This window comes from Pelodiscus sinensis, chromosome 23, assembly GCF_049634645.1.
Source record: "Pelodiscus sinensis isolate JC-2024 chromosome 23, ASM4963464v1, whole genome shotgun sequence".
NCBI classification, from domain to species: domain Eukaryota; kingdom Metazoa; phylum Chordata; order Testudines; family Trionychidae; genus Pelodiscus; species Pelodiscus sinensis.
In genome coordinates, this window is record NC_134733.1 from 10,128,495 (window position 1) to 10,148,024 (window position 19,530).

A 19,530-nucleotide genomic window follows, 5' to 3' on the forward strand; every position below is an offset into this window, starting at 1 on the left:
CTGGATCAGAGAAAACACAAGAATGGTGACAGGCCTGGCCAGTAAACCTAGGCTGTGTCTAAACTGCATCCCTTTTCCGTAAAAGGGATGCAAATTAGACATATCGCAATTGCAAATGAAGCGGGGATTTAAATCCCCCCCGCTTCATTAGCATAAAAATGGCTGCCGCTTTTTTCCGGCTCGGAGCTTTGCTGGAAAAAAGCGCCAGTCTAGACGCGGATCTTTCGGAAAATAAAGCCTTTTCCGAAAGATCCCTTATCCCTTATTTTAAGAGGGATAAGGGATCTTTCGGAAAAGGCTTTATTTCCGAAAGATCCGCGTCTAGACTGGCGCTTTTTTCCGGCAAAGCTCCAAGCCGGAAAAAAGCGGCAGCCATTTTTATGCTAATGAAGCGGGGGGGGGGGGGATTTAAATCCCCGCTTCATTTGCAATTGCGATATGTCTAATTTGCATCCCTTTTACGGAAAAGGGATGCAGTCTAGACACAGCCCTGCTGTCTCAGCAGAAGCAGCCTTCTGAAGCAGTAGGCCTTAGGAGGGACCAGGCCACAGGGCCTGGATCACCTATCTGACTGATATTGGACTGTATCTGAACAATAAAAGCACTGCGAGGACAAAGGAAGGAACTTCGGATACTGATGGAAATTCCTTTGATACACTTGGCTGGTAAGTTGCACTGTGCGTTTACATGAGTTGGAGAAATTAAGGCAGAGGCAGAGTCTAGTGCTGGGTTTGGGGAGATCCTGTGACAGCTCTCTATTGCCTATTGAGATCACTGTACAAAAAATGGATAGGTCCATATGAAATCTCCAGATGAATGAGGCACGAAGTTTAAATAAACGTCAATTGTAATACACAGCAAGCTTTTTTAATGCACAGATATCAGTGTCACAGATAATGGTGGCAAGGGGGCTAGAGCCTCACCTGATGTCCATTGTGACAGGTCCATCTGAGGAAATGGTGTGTGCTTTTAGTCCACTACAACTAGAGCCACATGCTGTGACATCCCATTGTTATTTATGAACGTATTTTAGTGGGTTCCATGCTGGGTCACTAACCTGGGAGTCAGGGGAGTTGTGTTCTGTCCTTAGCTCTTCTTCAACTCATTGTGTGATGTCAAGCAAGTTATGTAGCCTCTCCGTGCCTCAACTTCCACACCTGAAAAATGGGAACAATAACGTGTCAGTGTCTTTTAAAAAATACATATCCAGTGTTGGTGCAGCCGCATCAGTCCCAGGATACTAGAAAGACAAAGAGGGGTAACAAGCTTGTCTCTCTCATCTCATTGGCTCAATAAAAGAATATTACCTCACTCTCTTGTGTTTCTCTCTCTTTTTAAACTGCTTTGAGATCTACAAATGAAAATCTCTGTGTAAAATCTAAGAATTAGAGAAGTCTGATGTCGTATTCTGGAAGGAAGAGGCTGGATCAGGATTTCAGACTTATCTTGATACCATGCCAAACTTTGGGAATTTGTAGAGCTGTATTAGAGCTGGGTCTTGCGGTACAATTTTGCCTCTAAAAAAATTCTGGTGTTCCTTGGTCTAGTCGCTCATGGGGACACTGAACATAGAATGGTCATGCTGCATGTCTGCTAGATAAGTACAATACTCCTATCTGCCTAATTCTGCAAAAGTATCTAGTGATTTGGGAGAGGGCTCACCACGAGATACCTTAAGAAGGGTTGATTTTCTGGACATGCTGAGATGCTGACCTCTGAATATCAAGCTCCTTTAAGATGTTTTGAAATGGACACCCAAAAATTGAAGCCTCTGGAATCACTATTCAGTTCTAACTAACCTCAAGGTTTTCTGTAGCTATTTTCATCAGCATAGAAAGCTCTTTCTTCCATGAGGTGTGTTCAGCATACTGTAGTCTGGTCTTTTAGATATGTTCTACTTGCTGTGAATGGGAAACAACAGCAAAAATGAAATAAACAGTGTCTGAATTTCTCAACCATTTAAATAATTTCCCACTGACTGATCAAAACTTCACATCTCGTGAACAGTGGCTGCGTCTAGACTGGCAAGTTTTTCCGCAAAAGCAATTGCTTTTGCGGAAAAACTTGCCAGCTGTCTACACTGGCTGCTTGAATTTCCGCAAGAACACTGACTTCCTACTCTCTGAAATCAGTGCTTCTTGCGGAAATACTATGCTGCTCCTGTTCAGGCAAAAGTCTTTTTGTGCAAAGCTTTTGCGCAAAAGGGCCAGTGTAGACAGCTCAGATTTGTTTTGTGCAAAAAAGCCCCATCTTGAAATCTTTTCATATGCAGACCCCTTTTTGTTCTGATCTCAGGTAGTTTGCTAATCAAACTATCTGTTTACCTGCAAACCTTCTTTGTGCTGCCAGCTAGGGCATTTGCACCACAGACACTTTCTGGCTTGCTTTTAGATTCAAAGCTGTCTGTAGCTTTGTCTTAAAAAGGGACACAATAACTTTTGCCAGAAATTTACAGTTTTGAGTTTTTACTTTTAAGTCCTGCTCTCTCACACAGCAACCTGAAAAGGAAATTACAACCTGTTGTGGCTCCTGGAGCCTTCACAGGATTTTGATTTGTTTGCAGTTTTTACCCCTTCTACCATATACATGGCATGCCACAGGAAAATGTGCAATCTTTGTTTATAACATTACTTAGCCATATTGCACTTTGCATAGGGTGTAACTCTATCTTTTATGCACACAGAATTTTCATGTACTATAATTAAACAACTTGGACTGAAATGGTTTTACTGAAAATAAACCAAACCAAATTGTTTTAAGCATATAAAACAATTCACTAACCTACAAAACAGGAGTTCTAGATCTTAAAAACCTCACCTCCTATTTACACTATATTTACACACAGATACATGCATATATTCTCTGAATATTTCTAACACTATTTCTACATAGCTGTACAAAGATTACATTCACTTTTATTCATTTGGGGGTAGTTAAGTTCCAATAGAAAACCCCTTAAAGTTCTTTTAGCAGTATCTGTAATCAAATGTATGGATTTGAGTCAAATTTGCCTGGATTATTTACAGACATTCTTTTGGAAAAGGGCCCATTTTTCCTTCAGAATGGCTGCAAAGAAACCACAATTTTCCTATAGCATTTTAGCATTTTCACAACTGCTCAATTTCTTTCATTCTCTGTAGAGTTAAATTCTCTGTGGGTTTTCTTTTTTTTAAACACTTTCTTATCCCTTAAAATGAAAACTGACCTTTTTTTCAGATATTACTCTCGTAAGTACTGTTTTAAGGATTTAGATTTCCAGTACCTGTACTTACTGCTTTTTCTCAGTTCTACCACAAGGCCTTCAATCTATCTTTTACCTGCCTGCTTTCTGGGCCTGATCCTGTTTTTCTTGCTAAATGGAAAGTGGCTCCTTTCCACAGGCTCAGGCTTTGTCCCGTTACCAGTTTAGCAAGGAGGGTGGCCTTGTTCACTAAGCCCCATACCTCCTGGTCCTTTTCTTAAGCATATTCCTGAAAAATCTGTGAGTTGCTTTAACTCTCAGTACCCTTCCTCAAGGGAATCTAGCTGTGTCTGGGTACTGAGGGACATGCATTTCTACCTCTCCACTTCTGCAGCAGAGGTTTTTACATTTTTCAGTTTCATATTTGCATTCTTATATTCAGTCAATTTGAGAAACACCTCATTACAGGTTTTAGAAGCCAAACTGCAGCTGCTTCCTTTTCCATTGGAGTTGAGGGTTTATATATCCATAAGTAGTTAGCCAATTTGTCTTCTAGGTCTGAAATTGTATGGACATCAGCTAACACTTGATCAGATCAAGGGCTATGTCCGAATTTTTGCAAGATTTGTTCAAAAGGGGTAACATCTTTTACAAATGCCAATTTCTCAGTCTCCTCTCTGGGAACCTTCTTAAAAGACTGCTTACGTTTAAACATTTTCTAGTATACCCAACCTCCTATTGGGACTAAAATAACAATACCAATAACTCTTAGTATACCCAGCCTCCTATTGGGACTAAAATAACAATACCAATACCTCTTCTTTTTCTGGAGCAAGAACTTTACTTCTCCTCCCTTCCTTCTAATGCCGGCACTCTACGACCAGGGAGGAGTGAGAAAGCTACTTCTCCTCCTCTCTTTACCCGGCCTTCTACAATGTGGAGAAATCCCTGAGATATTATATTTTGTATTAAGATCTTGTCCTTTTAGATATATCTTTAAGTGTTCTTATAGAATCTCTGTAACATTTCTCCTATAACTTTGTATTAAGATATATAGCTCTTGTAAGAAAAATGTCTTTTGAGCTCTCCCCTTTCCTTGATTACCCTGTTGAAATGAAGGAGGTGTGAATGGAGAATGAAAGGGGAGCACCTCCAGCAGCAGTTGCAAGGGTGGAGAAGGTCTGGGAGCCAGATCCAAGACAATGCCTGCAAAGTGAGCTCATTAAGAAGACTGGACATACAGACTCCTTGGGAGTCAAGCAGAAAGTGCCTGGCCTTGGAAGAACTCTCTTTGAAGCAGCATTATAAATAGGAGGCATCTTGCAGCGGGACCCCGGGTTTTCATCTTGTCAACATGGGAGCATCGATCCGGATTGGCAGAAACCCGGCTCCACCCCCTCCCCCATCTAACTCACCTGGCCAGTGCAGTTAGGGGGAGCAACTTTTGGTAACAAGATGGAGTGTGCTTGTATATGTGTGAGAGTGCATGAGTGTGATGTATCATATGCATATGATACAGTGAGCCCTCGCTACTTCGCGGTTCGACCATCGCGGATTCACGACTTCGCGGACTTTTTTCATTACGTATGTACAGTATATATTATAAAAGAAATATATCGCGGATTTTCCGGAAATTTCGAAAATAGCCGCGATATATGAAGACCCCAAATACGTAAATATGGTGTCCCTTCTTCGCGGATTTTCAGCTATCGCGGTCGGGTTTGGAACCTATCTACCGCGATAAACGAGGGTTCACTGTAAGTACTGATTATTCTATGTGTGATCAATAAATGTGGCATGTTGCCTTATCCCTCTGAAAAAGATCCCGAGTACTTCTTTTAAGTACAACACCCTCATGTCCTTTAGTCAGACTGTCAGCTCATTTCAAGAATTTTACCAAGAGGCAAAATACAGGACTATGTAGCACTTTAAAGACTAACAAGATGGTTTATTAGAGAGGGTATGTTTGTTTGTTTTTGGGGTTTTTTGGTTGTTGTTTACACAGGAAAGAAATATTTCATCTACTACTAAAATGCAGCCACCTCTGGGTTGTGACACAGCATCAGTTTAACAATACACAACAGCACGATACATTAGTTTAAGAGAGGAGGTGAAGAATACTGGATCTATATAAGGAGGAGGAAATAATAACTTCAGAGGCTGCATTGTCTACTGTTTAGAGGAAGGTAGTCTGGGTTTAATTCCTATCTACAGTATACGTACAAGCAACTTTGGGGAAAAGGCAACATTTTTAAACCTAGGTTTCAAAACACAGCTGCCATAAAAACCTATTGACTGTATCTATCGCCATTGCTATAGATAAGACTATTCATAAAAAGTTTATTGTTTGATCTTCAAAGCCTTTGGTGGAAGAAGAAGAACAAAATTAGATTTTCCAGTTGCCTTTTGCTTCTGTTTTATGAGGCTGCACCTGCTACGTTATTTTAAAAACGTCCTGAAGAAAAACACCACAAATCCGGAGAAAGAGAGGAAGGCGAATGATTAATCATCAAGCATCAGCCCTGCCACGCTTAGGGGATCAGGAATATTTGGCATTGCAGCCAAAGAGTAAATAGGAGATTTATTTGTGATCTCCCTAATGCCATGTTGACAGTACAGTGCAATGGAGGTAATTACAGTAAAACCTGTGTTATCCGGCACGCTTGGGGATTAGGACATTCTGGTTATCTAAAAATTCCGGTTATCTGAGGGTCCCATCAACCTAGGAAAAACCAATGGACAATAATAGTAAAACTCAAGTTTTTAATATTGGTAGTTTTGTAGTGTGAGGCAGTTGGTCTCACATTTGTATTTTGAGTTAAGGATGATTAGTACTTCTTACATAAAAAATTGTTAAGCCAATCATGATAAACCAAGCCAGGCCTGTGCGCCTGAAGATGTGACAGCATTGTGGCTGGGGACAATGCCTTTAACAAAGTTTTCTGGTTAAGAGAGTGCCGGATAACAAAGGTTTTACTGTACTGATAACCAAAGAGAAAAGCCTGTGCATGGCGCTCATGAGCCACTAAAGGATGGTAAGCTTGAAAAGACTGTGGTGAGTGGAAAGTTAAACAAAATGGAGAGCCCCTTGTAGTGGAGAAGGCTGATCTCCATTCCAGAGAGCTCTGGCTTTGGCATTCTTGGGGTCTAATCCAAAGGCTACTGCCATCAATTTATGTCATTCCATCGACTTCAGATTGACCTTGGATCGTGCCACAGCAAACTGAAAACTCAAAGTCAAAACACTGACCATCTGGTACTTTGTAGCTGATGTTTGTTATTGTAGACAGTCTCTGGAGCAGACAGTGTGTCTACTCTGGATTTGTGCCCCAGAGAGGTCCAGCCTATATAAACATTATGTGATACTGCTATTTAACGACACCGGTACTATTCAAAAAGGTCACAAAGTGCTTTAGAAATTTCACTAGCTGACTCTGCAAAACTGTGTAACAGATTATACCATTTGCACCATCTGTCCGAGGGCAGGGATGAAGTGAATTTTTGGCAAAGCTGGCCTATATTTCAATGGAGAGAAGTGGGCATCTCTTCCATGCCTTTCTCCTGCCTGCAAACACCTTGCACTTTTTAAGATTCCATGGGTCTAGGAAAAGGCTAGGGAATGGCTTCTCTTTACAGCATCATTCCCTCCCACAACTCCCAAAATATAGGAGAAATATGTAGCATGTGATTTCTTTCACCTACTCCCCCCCCCCCCCCCTCCATGCTGGCAACCCCCTCTTCAGGGAAGTTTTGGGACAGCTGGTACCCTCAGGAATGGGAGAGGTGCTTGTATTCCAAAGTGATAAATGCAGTAAAAAATCTCAATCCAGTGATATGAAAGTGCATGAATACCTAGGGGCCTTCAAGGCCGTCCAATGGGCCACAGGATTTATCTGCAAGTTATGGGGCAGCTGTATATTATTAGGGCTTCATTCTCTGGGTGTTCCACAGAGTGAATGCTACCTCTGGGTGTTTCCATTGAAAGGTCACAATGGAGTGACACCAGCCAGGGACAAATATGGATGAAAATCCCTGTCTGGAATCGATGATCTGATGCCCACCCTTTCAGCATAAGGACAATACAAAAGATGATCCAGGTTGCAAGTTGGGTCATGATTTGAAACTGAGGACAAATGATGGGCCCCCAAATGCCATGAATTTGTTGGTGCTTGCAGAGAAGGTGGTAATGCCTTTGTCAGTCCTCTCCTCGCAGGGTTTAATTGGAAGGGAAACAGGAATTGCCAGGCTGGATCCGACCCACAGTCCACCTAGACCAGGCCCGAGGCTCTGACTGGCCTGCCCCAGCTACTTCAGAAGAAGTTGTACTGAGGAGGCTCTAGTGTCCCAACAGACCATTTCCTTCTTCCTCCCTTGTTCAGGGCAAGTCTTGTGGGCTATAATGACCCCATCTTAGTCGCTTGGGATGGGGCAGACAGGACATCAAAGATGAGGTCCTTGGAACAACAGGCAGGGGTTTCTAAGATGCTACGTTGGGGCCTCCAACTCTCGGCTCATGGATCCTCCCCAGCCGGAGTGACTGCGCGATCCAGGAGTTTGAGACCACTGTGCTGCTTTCTTCCCCTTGAGCCTCTGCAACTGGCCAATTCCTCCTGGTTGAGGAATTTGGGAGGTGTCAGGTGGAAATTCTGGCTCTGGATCCTTAATCTCATAGGTTGGTCTAGTCTGTGGCGTAGTCTACCTCTGACAACGGTTCCTGTGTGCCCATAGCTCTAAAATTGTGAATTTTTCACCTGTCCTGTGATATTTGAAGTTTTATTTCAACCCCCAGCTCCTGGAGCCTCAGCTCTCGTACTCTTTAAATGAACAAAGTTTCTAGTTTTCACGGTTGTGGAGAGAAGCCTGAAAAGGTTATCAGCGTGCTCCTCGAAGGCTCAGAAGGCAAATAAAAGCTGTTTTGTTATTTTCTAAAATCTCCTGGGCTGCGTCTACACTGGCCGCTTGATTTTGTGCAAAAGCACTGACGTTCTACTGTCCAAAATCAGTGCTTCTTGTGCAAATGCTTTGATGTTCCCGTTCGGGCAAATGTTTTTGCGCAAGAGGGCCAGTGTAGACGCAGCCCAGGAGATTTTAGAAAATAACAAAACAGTTTTTATTTGCCTTCTGAGCCTTCGAGGAGCACGCTGATAACCTTTTCAGACGCACTTTTCCGCAAATGCTTTTAACGGAAAAACTTTTCCGTTAAAAGCATTTGCGGAAAATCATGCCAGTCTAGACATAGCCCTGGTGTTTAACCCAATCCTGTGAGTTTCTGGGGGTGGGAGTGAGGGGGCTGACTCATGATTTGGGAGTGTTTGGATTGGCAACACAGCCTTGCAACTCCACATGAACTCGATGGGACACAGCTACACAAGTCAGGTCAGAAAACATCCTGACTTCCTGGGGTCAGGCAGGCTCTGACCACCTCTTCCTGGCTCTGGAATCTGCACAGCAGAAGCTGTATGCCTTGTCTCTGCCAGCTACTGTCACTGTGCTGCAGTGTGAGTGAGCCAAGGAGCCAGCGCACTTCTCGCACTACTGGAGTGAGGGGCAACCTAGGCTAATGAGGGGGCCGCATGAGTGGCCCTCCTTCATCTCAATGGGCCACAAGTTTGTCATAACCAAGCTTGTTTCCCCAGAGAAGGTGGTTTTGCTCACTGCACTTGTGTACTTAGAACTTGTGTGCCAATTGAACCATAGCCCCATTTTGATTGGATGCAGAGGGAACACATGGCTCGCACAATGCTGTGTGCAATCAGCTGGCACCTCACTTCAGGCGCCCTTGCTTTAATAAGTGCGTGTCACTTTTGTAACACCCGTAAGAAAAAAACGACGTGGACAGAAACCAGCAGACTCTGACACTCTTGTGTGTAGGCAATGGTAAACAAAATGTCTAATGGGCCACACATAGAACCCAAAAGGCCACATGTGGTTCTAGATTATCCATCACTTGGGCTGTAGATTGCCCATCACTGCTCTATAGTGTAGCACAGTGAAGGATTTCAAGGGCAGCAGGTGACCAGAGATGCATGGCCAGCGTGGAGCCTCCACCAGCTGAGTCCCCAGGCTGACAGGGATGCTGAAACTGGTTTGGGGGAAGGGTTGGGTTTGACAATGACTTCCCAGTTGGGGTCGGGGTCAGGGTCAGATCCGGGCTGTGCCCAAGCACACCTCTACTGGCAATACTGAAATAAGTAAGAATAACTGTGGATCAGCTTTGGAACAGCTGCCACTTCCTGCCGAGTGGGGCTGGCATGTCAGTAGTGGAGCCCTGTGGGAGGTGAGGGGATACAAGAATGTCATAAAACACCCTGTGCTTCAGGCTCCATGAGGTGCAGAGAACCCAATTCCTGCACTCCAGGAAGCGAAGGAGGCGCTAGGACTCAGTACATGCCACCTAGCTCTCACCTGGGGGAAGTACTAGAGGCCTGTAGGGCTTGTCCCCGACCCACCCTCTGGCTAGGGCGGATCGATGGCTCCCCAACCCCATGCTGCGCAGAGAGGCGGCTCGGCTCGGCTCGGCACGGCAGACTGCTCCCTGCCGACGACAACCCTCATTGCTGTGCCGTCCCGGGAGGCTCTAGGACCGGTGGGAGCGGCCTGCAGGGGGCGTGGAGTTGCCGCGGGGAGGGCTGGCTTCCTGCTGCCGCCCAGGGTCCCTGGGGAGGCGGCGGCGGCCGGAGCGCGCAGCGGGGCTTGGCGGGCATGGAGCGGCGCACGCGAGGAGCAGGGCGCACAGGTGAGTGGGGCCCGGGCGCGGGCGGGACGCGCTCCCCGGAGCCCGGCAACTTCCCCCGCGGACTTCGCTCCCGGTGCGCGGGGCAGGGAGCCGAGCCAGCCACCCCTGCGCCTCCCGCTGTGTCCCGATCTGGCGGCCCCTCCGGAGTCCACCCCCCGCCTGGCGCCCGGGTCCCAGCCCGGTGCGCTGCGCTCGGGTCTCGGCGGCGGCCGGGGGAGGGAGGCTCTTCCCCCCGCGCGCCCTCGTCTCCCCGGACTGGGTGGGCCACGCCGCGGCGCCGGGTTTCCAGCTGCTGCCCAGCGCCTCTACGCGGCTCCCTTTGGTGCGCGCTTCCCGGACGGAGCCGCCTTCTCCCGGCGCGGCTTGCTGCCTTTCCCCCGCTCTGCCGCTTGGCTCTGGCGCGGGCAGCGACACACCGGGGCGCGTGGGATCCCGGCGTCCCTGCGAGTGGCCGCCCCTTGGAGCCCTGGCTGGCGGGGTGCAGGGTGCAGGCTGCCTGGGCTTGGAGCGCGGAGGCTCCATACCAGGGCGCGCCCAGCATCTCCCCGATGGAGAAACGACCGGCCCCGAGATCACCCTGTGCTGCTCGCCAGAAATTGCGCGCCCAGCGCCCTATAATCTAGGGGTGGGCAAATCACCGAGCCCCTTCCGATCATTTTACGGCTGCTGCGGCCCTGTGGTAGGGCGGTGGGGTTTGGGGGCTCAGCCCCAGGGGAGGTGGCTGGTAGGGCTTGGGGCGGGGCTGAAGCCCCAACAGGTGCTTGGTGTGAGGCTGAAGCCCCGAGCTCCCTCTCCCAACTGGGCAGAAGCCCCACTGCCCCACCATTCTGCTGGCGGGCAGAAGCCCCGAGTGCCCCCTCCCAGTCTGGTAGGTGGAGAAGGGGCCGGCATGAGGCCCCTTGAGCTGCACTTTCACTGTAGCATGTGGCTCCCGAGCTGCACTTTGGCCAGCCCTGCTAGATCCGGTGGTGCAGTTTGCAGGCGGTTTCCTTATCAATGGAAACTCGCTATAACTCTAACCCTACCTATCCTGTTCAGGTACTTCCCTCCGGTTTGTGGGATTTCACAGTGTCTCTGGAGTCTGTTCAGTTGCTTGTTCTGCCATCAAGCCCTGTGTGACCTCAGACAAATTGTTTAATCTCTCTGTGCCTCAGTTCCCCATCAGGAAAGGGAGATAAACTATCCTTTGTCCCATTATTTATCTTGTCTATAAGCTCTCTGGGGCAAGGACTGTTTGTCACCGAACATAACCCAGCAGGGCCGCAGTCTGGTTTTGTGCCTCTAGGTCAGAGGTGGGCAGTAATTTTTCTGGGGGGAAAGAGGGGTACTTCATACATTTTGGGAAGTCATCAGGAGCGGCTCTGGGCCCTCGAGAGGGTGGGGCCTCAAGCAGAAGGGGTGGAGCTGGTGTGTGTGAGAGCGAGAGAGAGAGACTGTACGTATGTGACGGACTGTGACAGATTGTGCATGTGACTGTGGCACAGAGATTGGGTGAGTGTGTGTGACATATATATGTATACTAGGGATGTAAGAGTGTAACCATTTTAACAGGTAACCACAGTTACCCAAAGAGTAATACATGGCTCCAAGGGAGCTGGGTGCTGCTCCATGCTGCTGCTTCTGGTTCAGCCATCTCCCTGAGAACGGGGTGACAGGCGGGAGCTGGTGTGTGCTGGGCTGCTGCCAGCATGCACTGGCTTCCAGGGTGCTGGCTGCCCCGCCACGTGTAGCAGCTGAAATTTTAACATCCGTAATGTGCACAGCGACTGTGTGTGCATGAAGCAGAGAGACAGTGCGTAATATGGACTGCGTGTGTGCGGCACAGAGACTGGATGGGACTGGGTGTGGGGGAGAGAGTGTGTGATCTGGCTGCTGGAGAAATCTTAGGAACAGTGCACTGTGTTTTTAAGAAGCACTTGTCTTGGGCACCGTACATATCTTAGACTGGAGCAGCTGTCCTGTGTGTCCCCCTCTCTGACCTAGAGATGTAAAATTTCGATTAATTGGCTAATCGAATTGTTCATAAGGGCGCTGCCACCTTTGAAGAGTAGCAACAGCCCCAGGGCAGCTGTTACACTTCAAAGGCGAAAATGCTGCGGGGACCACTGGGCCTGCAGGGGACTCAAGCAGTCACCCGCTGGCCCTGTGCTCCCCACGACATTTTAAAGTGGCAGTGCTGCATGGAGCCCGGGGTCAGTGGAAGAATCCTCAGCTGAGCCTGGGCTCCACGTGGCACTGCTCCTTTGAAATGCTGCCTGCAGCCCAGGCCAGCTAGGGACTCCCAGCTGGCCCCAGGCTGCACGCGGCGTTTCAAAGCGTCAGCGCTGCGTGGAGCCCGTGGTCTGGCCCTGTTTTGAAGCACCCCCTCCTTTGCCCCCCCTTGCTGCATCTTTCTGATAGAGGCAGCAAGGTGGGGGGGGGGGGAAGCGACTGGTCGACTAGCATGTTGGCAGCTGAACATATGTTGCTGGCTCTGCTCAACAGCTGGGCGGTCCAGGTAGAAATATTGGGTGGACCAGATCTGGCCTACAGGGCCATATTTTGCCCACCCCTGCTCTAGGTGCTATTGTAATACAAACAATACTACTTAAGGACCGGGACTGTAATCACTATAGTATCTGGATGTTAAGAGGGTATACGAGAGAGATTTCATAGCTGGTGTGATAAAGCATCCAAAAGATAACTTTGACATGTATGTTGTAACTGAGACAACAGTTCTGTCAATAAAGTTACACCCCACAGCTGCATGTAATTTGTTATCCAATCATTGCTTGGGTAGCTTATAATTCTGTGCATACTAGTATTCTTTGTGGGCATCTGATGAGCCCAGCTGAAGTAGCCTAGAGGGAAAACTTGCCATGGTGAAATGATGCAGACCATTAGGGGATTCTGGATGCTCATTAAGTACTAAGGTGACCCTGTGGGGGTATTTTCTATATCAGTGGTCCCCAACCTTTTGGGGCTGCCGTGTGTCTGGGGGCAGGGCTGCTCACGCGCTGTGCGTCTGGGGGCGGAGCCATGCATGCGCCCGCACACCTGGGGCTGGTACCTCGCATGTGCAGCGCACCTGGGGGAGGGGCTGCCCATGTGCTGCATGCCTGGGGCTGGCACTGCGCATGTGCTGCATGCCCAGGGCAGGGGCCGCCCATGCGCCGCACACCCGGGTCCAGCACCGTGCATGCGCCGTGCTCCCAGGGCAGGGCCAGCCCAGATCATTCGGCAGGTGCACATAAATGCCTCAGCGGGCGCAATGGTGCCCACGGGCACCATGTTGGGGACCACTGCTCTACATGCTACGTCACAGGATTGAAGTGGTTCTTTATCTTGAACAAGCTGGCACTGCTACCTCAAGAGGAGGAGATTATGTGCCTAGGAGTAGATACATATCTAGAATTTCCCAAGCTAGTGTTTTCAGCATCAGTATTATAGTGGAATGATACATCAAAGAAGAAAACTTGCCTTACCAGCTAGCCAGATTTCTGAACTCAAGAGGACAGACCTTCCAGCCAAAATAAAGAGAGTAATTGCTTTATGGTGAACATATTCCCCCTCTGTAGGAGGGCAGGTGGTGTTGGGTGGGGGGAGGGAGGTTGGCATTGACTGAGAGAGTAGAAAAATGTCTAGGTAAAACTCTTTTGTGTTAAAAGGGAAGAGAGAGACATTTGGGACCAGTTTGGAGCTAGGACTCTAAAGAATTCCTAGCTACACTAATTGGTTTTTCCTGGTCTGATTCACACCCAACTCACTGGCACTGCTGTAGGTTTCTGTGAATTGTGTGGTCTCACTCATGAACAGTTTGGAGTGGACTATAGGGATGGGAATGCACCAACATACTATGCTAATGGTTTCTTACACAGGGAGGCTGCAGGCATAAACAGAAGGTCCCTAGTTTGTATTAATCCTCTTCAAACGGTCACGTTGATGAGAAATAGGAGCTTTTTAGTTCTCGCCCGTGGTGTCCATACTGGAGAAGGATAGGATAGCTCTTCTGTTCACACCCCATTGTTCCAAACTGCAGGGCAGTATAGTCATGCCTTGAGTCTTATGACCACTCTAACAGATCTGCTCTTAGCAGTGATTCTTTTCACATGTGTAGCTTCCACTTGCATGCCCCTAATATAATCATCTAACTTTCTCTTGTTAAAAATTAATAACCACCACTTGGGAGCAAATAAAGTCCAGTGGAAAGTTAGCCTCACTCCTTCCCAAGGACAAAGAAGGAGCAGCTGATAAGATGTCTAAAATGCTTACAATTTCTATATAAACAGAAAACGAGTCTCCTAAAATAGAGAGATGATAACTGGTTTTACAACTCTTGGGGAAAAACCTGTTTTTTTGAGCAGTGGAGCGTAGAACAGTCACTAAAGCAATGTTAGTGTCAACTGTTGTTATTAGTATAGTGACTTCATCATGGTTCATTCTGGCTTACTAGCTGAGGGCCTGTCATGTGATAGGGTATAGCAATAAATCATCTGTTGGCTTGTGGTTATTCTGCACGTCTGGTTGTATTTCTGTGTTCCAGTGTGGTTGTACTTTTCCAAAGAGTGTCAGAAAGAAGAATCATTCTTGCTTTGTATGAATTGTAAGACAATTAAAGGGTGACTTTCCTTTTACTTTGTCTTGTGCCGTATGCATTTCCTCACTATAGTGCAAAGGGGATGTAAACACTTCCTGATCAGTTATGTTCAGTGCCATTTGACGCAGCGCTAAACGCACACACCGAAGGTGCAAGGCAGTGGGGAGTTGGCCTCTGTCTTTCTCTCAAGGGCCTTGTTCCGCAAATGCTCAAGCATATGACTGGCACTGAATGGGCCTGTGAACTTTTGAAGCAGTGGTGCCTGGAACTAAAAAGCAGAACCAAAGTAGTCAGTGGAAAACTCCACTCAGCCAACACCACTTTGATTCGGTCTGTGGCTTGGCTTAAGGGAACTCACACATGGACATATTGTGGGAGAACAATAGGACTTCTGTCGCTTGCTGTGTGGTAATAGAAAGAAACCCAATTGCGTCTATGGCAAAGAGCTGAAGTCTCATTTTCAGAAGTGATTTAGACATAAGAACAGCCACACTGGGACATAAGAACAGCCATTTAGCCCAGTGTCCGGTCTTCTGACAGTCGCCAGCATCAGATGCTTCAGAGGGAATGAACAGAACAGGGCATCATCAAGGGATCCGTCCCTTAACATCCATTCCCAGTTTCTGACATACAGATGCTAGGGACACCACTCCTACCCATCCTGGCTAATAGCCATTGCTGGACCTATCCTCTATGAATTTATCTAGTTTTTAAAATGGATTAGCCACCCCATGAAAACCTTGCTGTACTAACAACCTGTGGGTGAAGCTGATTTTATTACCTAAAAGATGCAGAAAGCAAACACTGAATAAAACCATCCTGCCATTGCTCCACCCTCTCCCTTCCATGGCTCCTCCCCCAGTCCCGAGGAAGCGGCTTCCGGGATTGAGACTCCGGGACTAGATGCTCTAATAGACACCTCCACCTCACAAACATAGGGCTAGAAGAGAAAGGAGCATGACCGCTGTAAAATAAAGCTGCTTGCAACTTGGCTGCCATTGAAGTCCACTTTCTCAGTCAGGCTGAGAAACGGCTGTGTTGCTATAGCTCAAAAAGCCATGTGTGCTGGCAGCTGAGAGATGCAAATGAGTCACATGCTGTTGATCAATTTTCCTTTTAATACATGGTTTATAAAGTAAATTACCACAATGACTGGCTGAACAGCAGAAGAAAGAAAAAAATTATTATTTGACTCTTGTAGGTACAGTACTTGTAACACAATACATTTCCCAAGCCGGTATTTGGCCAACTCTACAGACCTGATCCAATAGCATAGACAAGTGTTTGAGTAAATTATCAGAATATCAGTGAAATTCATCCAGTGATGCCCTGACCTCTGTTCCCCTGTTACTGTTCAGTGAATCTCTCTTGCTATTTCTCTCCTTTTCTTGCTGCTGCTTCTCTCTTTTTCCTTGTACAGTAAACTTCCGATAATACGGCACCTTTAGGACCCAGGGGGTGCCGGATTATCAGATATGCCGGACTATCAGAAGGGGGGGCTATGAGGGGTCTGGAGTGGGGTGGGAGGGGATGCCACCCCAGACTCCACATAGCCCCCCCTTATGATAGTCAGGCTCTGCCCCAGGAGTCCCTGATTCAGCCGCTGCTGGTCAGTTTCAGCAGCAGCTGAATCGGGGATGCCTGCAATGGAGCAGCTGGGGTGCTGCCGGGTTGGTCCCGTAGTGCTGCCCCTTGGGGCTGCGGAACCAGTCTGGCAGCACTCCAGCTGCTCTGCCCCAGGCGTCCCCAAGAGCAGCTGGGGTGCTGCTGGGTTGGTCCCGCAGCCCCGAGGGCAGCACTACCGGACCAACCCGGCAGTACCCCAGCTGCTCTGCTCCCGGCTTCCCCGATTCAGCTGCTGGTCAGTTTCAGCAGCAGCTGAATAGGGGAAGCCTGTCCGGCTGCCCCAGCACTTCCAGGTTCCTGATGGTGCCGGACCATCAGGAGTCCCGGAGCATTGGATGCCGGACTAATGGAGTTTTACTGTAATAGGCTCTGGTGTATTTTTCCTCTGTGGTGTTTTCAGTTTTTATCTCTTTTCCTGTCCCCGCCCCTCTCCTCCACCTTGCATTCTGCCACTTTAGAATTTAAACATTTATTTTTTTCTCCTCATCCTCCCCCATTATTGCACTTTCTAACTTATCCTGTCAGGCTCCCTCCTGCTACCTGTCCCCACACTCCAAATCCATCCAGGGACCCACCTGTAGGACTTGGAAACTCCCAGGCACTTTCTCAAGCTAGAGTTTCTCAGGTCTTCTACCCAAAACAAATGATAACTTTTCCTCATTTGTGGGTATAACTCCAAGTTTTGTGCCACTGAACAAGGAATGGGGAAACTCTGTATAATGATGGTGTATTTATAGTTCTGTGGCTGTGCATCATTATCAGCATGTTGCAACTACTGGTAGCCGTCCACTCTTGTCTCATGCAGTGACTTTTGTGCACAGTCCTGTTAGGCTACTCCCTTTCTGTAAAGCATTCTTTTGTTAGTGCTCTTGATCAAAACCATGGTCCGGAGTAGTGACAAGTGGGAGCTTTCTACCAGGGTGAATGTTTGTTACTTGCAATACCCGGTTAATTTCAGCTGTTTTTTTGCAAAATATTTAGGATGCATAAACATTATGCAAAACCACACCTGATATACAGAATATTTACTTTGAAGATGTGGGAATTAGGATGTTCATTAACGTTTAAAAGATTAACCAGTTAAACGCCAGGTTTAACTGGTTAACCCTGGAGCAGCCCCTCTCCTACCCACAGCATGAACAGCTGAGGGAAGGCTTGCTTTGGCCCCACCCTGGCTCTAGCACGGGGGCTGCTTGCATGGTGGGGGTTGCTCTGCCCCCACAGCTTCAGGTGGTGGGGGCTGTTCCAGCAGTAGGGGCTCCCCTGGTCTTGCCATGAGCAGAGTCTAGCCAGCCAGGCCGGTTAACCTCTTACGTCCCTAGTGGGAATTGGATTGGGAAACAAGGAATGACATCTGGCAATTTTTACTCTTTTTGCAGAATATCGGAAATAGGTTTACCTTGAGAGGAGGAGACTGCAAGTGGGGATTTGGAAGAGTACTATAGGAAAATTACTTGGGTGACACAATCAAGAGAATGGTATTGCAAGCTCACCTTGGGGGAGGGGAGAGCTCCAGACATTGGTTTTAAGAATGAGCCTTCCTTAGCTTGTTCAGCTTGTTTTACTTCAGCTGGAGAGGGCTGAAAAGACTTGGGAGGTGATGTCATGCAACTGGAGTCATTGGAATGCAGGAGGGAAGTGGCCGAGCTTTGCAAGATGACAAAAGTGATGAAACCAGAGGGAAGAAACTAAGGGGGAAGGCACCAAATTGCAGGAGACAGCCCAGGTAAGAGGGCTGATGCTTTTAATGCCTCACAAGCAGTGCTTTTTTTGTTTTAAAAAAAATGGTGCCGGTACTCCAGGGGAAAAGTTGTTGATCTCTGACTGGAGGTGCTGGTGTTGCGTCTGGAGGTGCCGGTACCGGGCAGTACCATCACAAAAAAAAGCACTGCTCACAAGTATAGATGTACAGGATAAACTTAAAAAACAAAAACTGGTCTGGTAGCACTTTATAGACTAACGAAACTTATCTATTTTTGTTAGTCTATAAAGTATAGATGTTAAAGCCAACATATTATGGAAACTGCTTTGTGCAGAGCTCTGTAACCCAAAGCACAGTAACAGTATTCCATGGACACAGGAGCAATAGAGAGACATTGCATGAAGAAGCGGCGAGGAGTCCTGTGGCACCTTATAGACTAACTGAAGTGTAGGAGCATAAGCTTTCGTGGGCAAAGACCCACTTCGTCAGATGCATGGTGGTCTTTGCCCACGAAAGCTTATGTTCCTACACTTCAGTTAGTCTATAAGATGCCACAGGACTCCTCGCTGCTTTTGCAGATTCAGACTAAAACAGCTACCCCTCTGATAATTGCATGAAGAGAGATTCCGAAGTTCCCACAGAGTGGCAGTGCTGCGCAGACAGACAAGAAGGTGTTGTGTGCTCCACAGGGGCTTACCTACTGGAAGTAGCCGAGGAAGAGCTCCTTGAGCCTGACTCTAAGGGGCCAGTGTCTTCGGTAGCAACAACAATGATTTATGATCTATGAGGGAAGAGTGAAAGAAGTTTGTTTGTTTAGTTTGGAAAAGAAAAGATTGAGAGAGGACATGACAACAGCTTTCAAGTACCTAAAAGGGTGTCGCTTGGAGGAGGGTGAAAAATTATTCTCCTTGGCCTCTGGTGACAGGATAAGAAGCAATGGGCTTAAATTGCAGCAAGAGAGGGGTTGGACATTAGGAAAAACTTCCTGACTGTTAGGGTGGTTAAACACTGGAATAAATTGCCTAGGCAGGTTGTGGAATCTCCATCACTGGAGATATTTAAGAGCAGGTTAAATAGACATCTGTCAGGGAAGATTCTACATGGTGCTTGGTTCTGCCGTGAAGGTAGGGGACTGGACTTGATGACCCCTCAAGGTCCCTTCCCGTTCTAGTGTTCTATAACAGTGGTGGGGTGGGTTTAAGCTTTGCCTTGTTCAATTGAATTTTACTTCTGAATGCATTCCCAGGAATAAGAACAGGGGATGGCATTGGTGTTAGAGAAAGCATTAAATACACCTCAACTCTCTTGCTTTCTAAACAAACCTGGTCATCACACCTGACAGAATGGGATGGGAAGGCCTTCTGCCTGCTTCTTAAAAGCACAAGGTAAACAGCAGTGACTTTTGGATCCAGTCATGAAGATTGCACGGTTATGTGCACTGCAGGCTCTGCTGTATCAAGCGTATATAAACTTTATACCGCAGAGCTCTCAGAGAAGCCTCACCTTGATGATGCTTACTGGTTATCTGGTTAACCTTTTGCATTCCTACTGAAAACTGATGGTCAGTTTTAGGGCTTGTTGTGAACCTATGTGGGGTGACTGCTTGTATAGCACCTGACTGCATTTGCAGCCACAGAGTTGACCATAGAGTTCGCCCCAGTGTGTGCCAAGATACATGAGGAGGGTGGGACCGAGCGAATTAATCTGTA

At 47.5% G+C, this 19,530-nt stretch overlaps 1 protein-coding gene across 1 annotated transcript in view; it reads left to right on the top strand.

Annotated features, from left to right (window-relative positions):
• The first annotated feature begins 9,759 nt into the window (after nucleotides 1-9,759).
• TMEM51 (transmembrane protein 51) overlaps nucleotides 9,760-19,530 on the top strand; it is a 58,253-nt gene continuing 48,482 nt past the window's right edge. The window contains exon 1 of the mRNA XM_075906626.1: nucleotides 9,760-9,917. The gene's annotated coding sequence lies outside the window, so the exon portion shown is untranslated. The remainder of the gene's footprint in view (nucleotides 9,918-19,530) is intronic.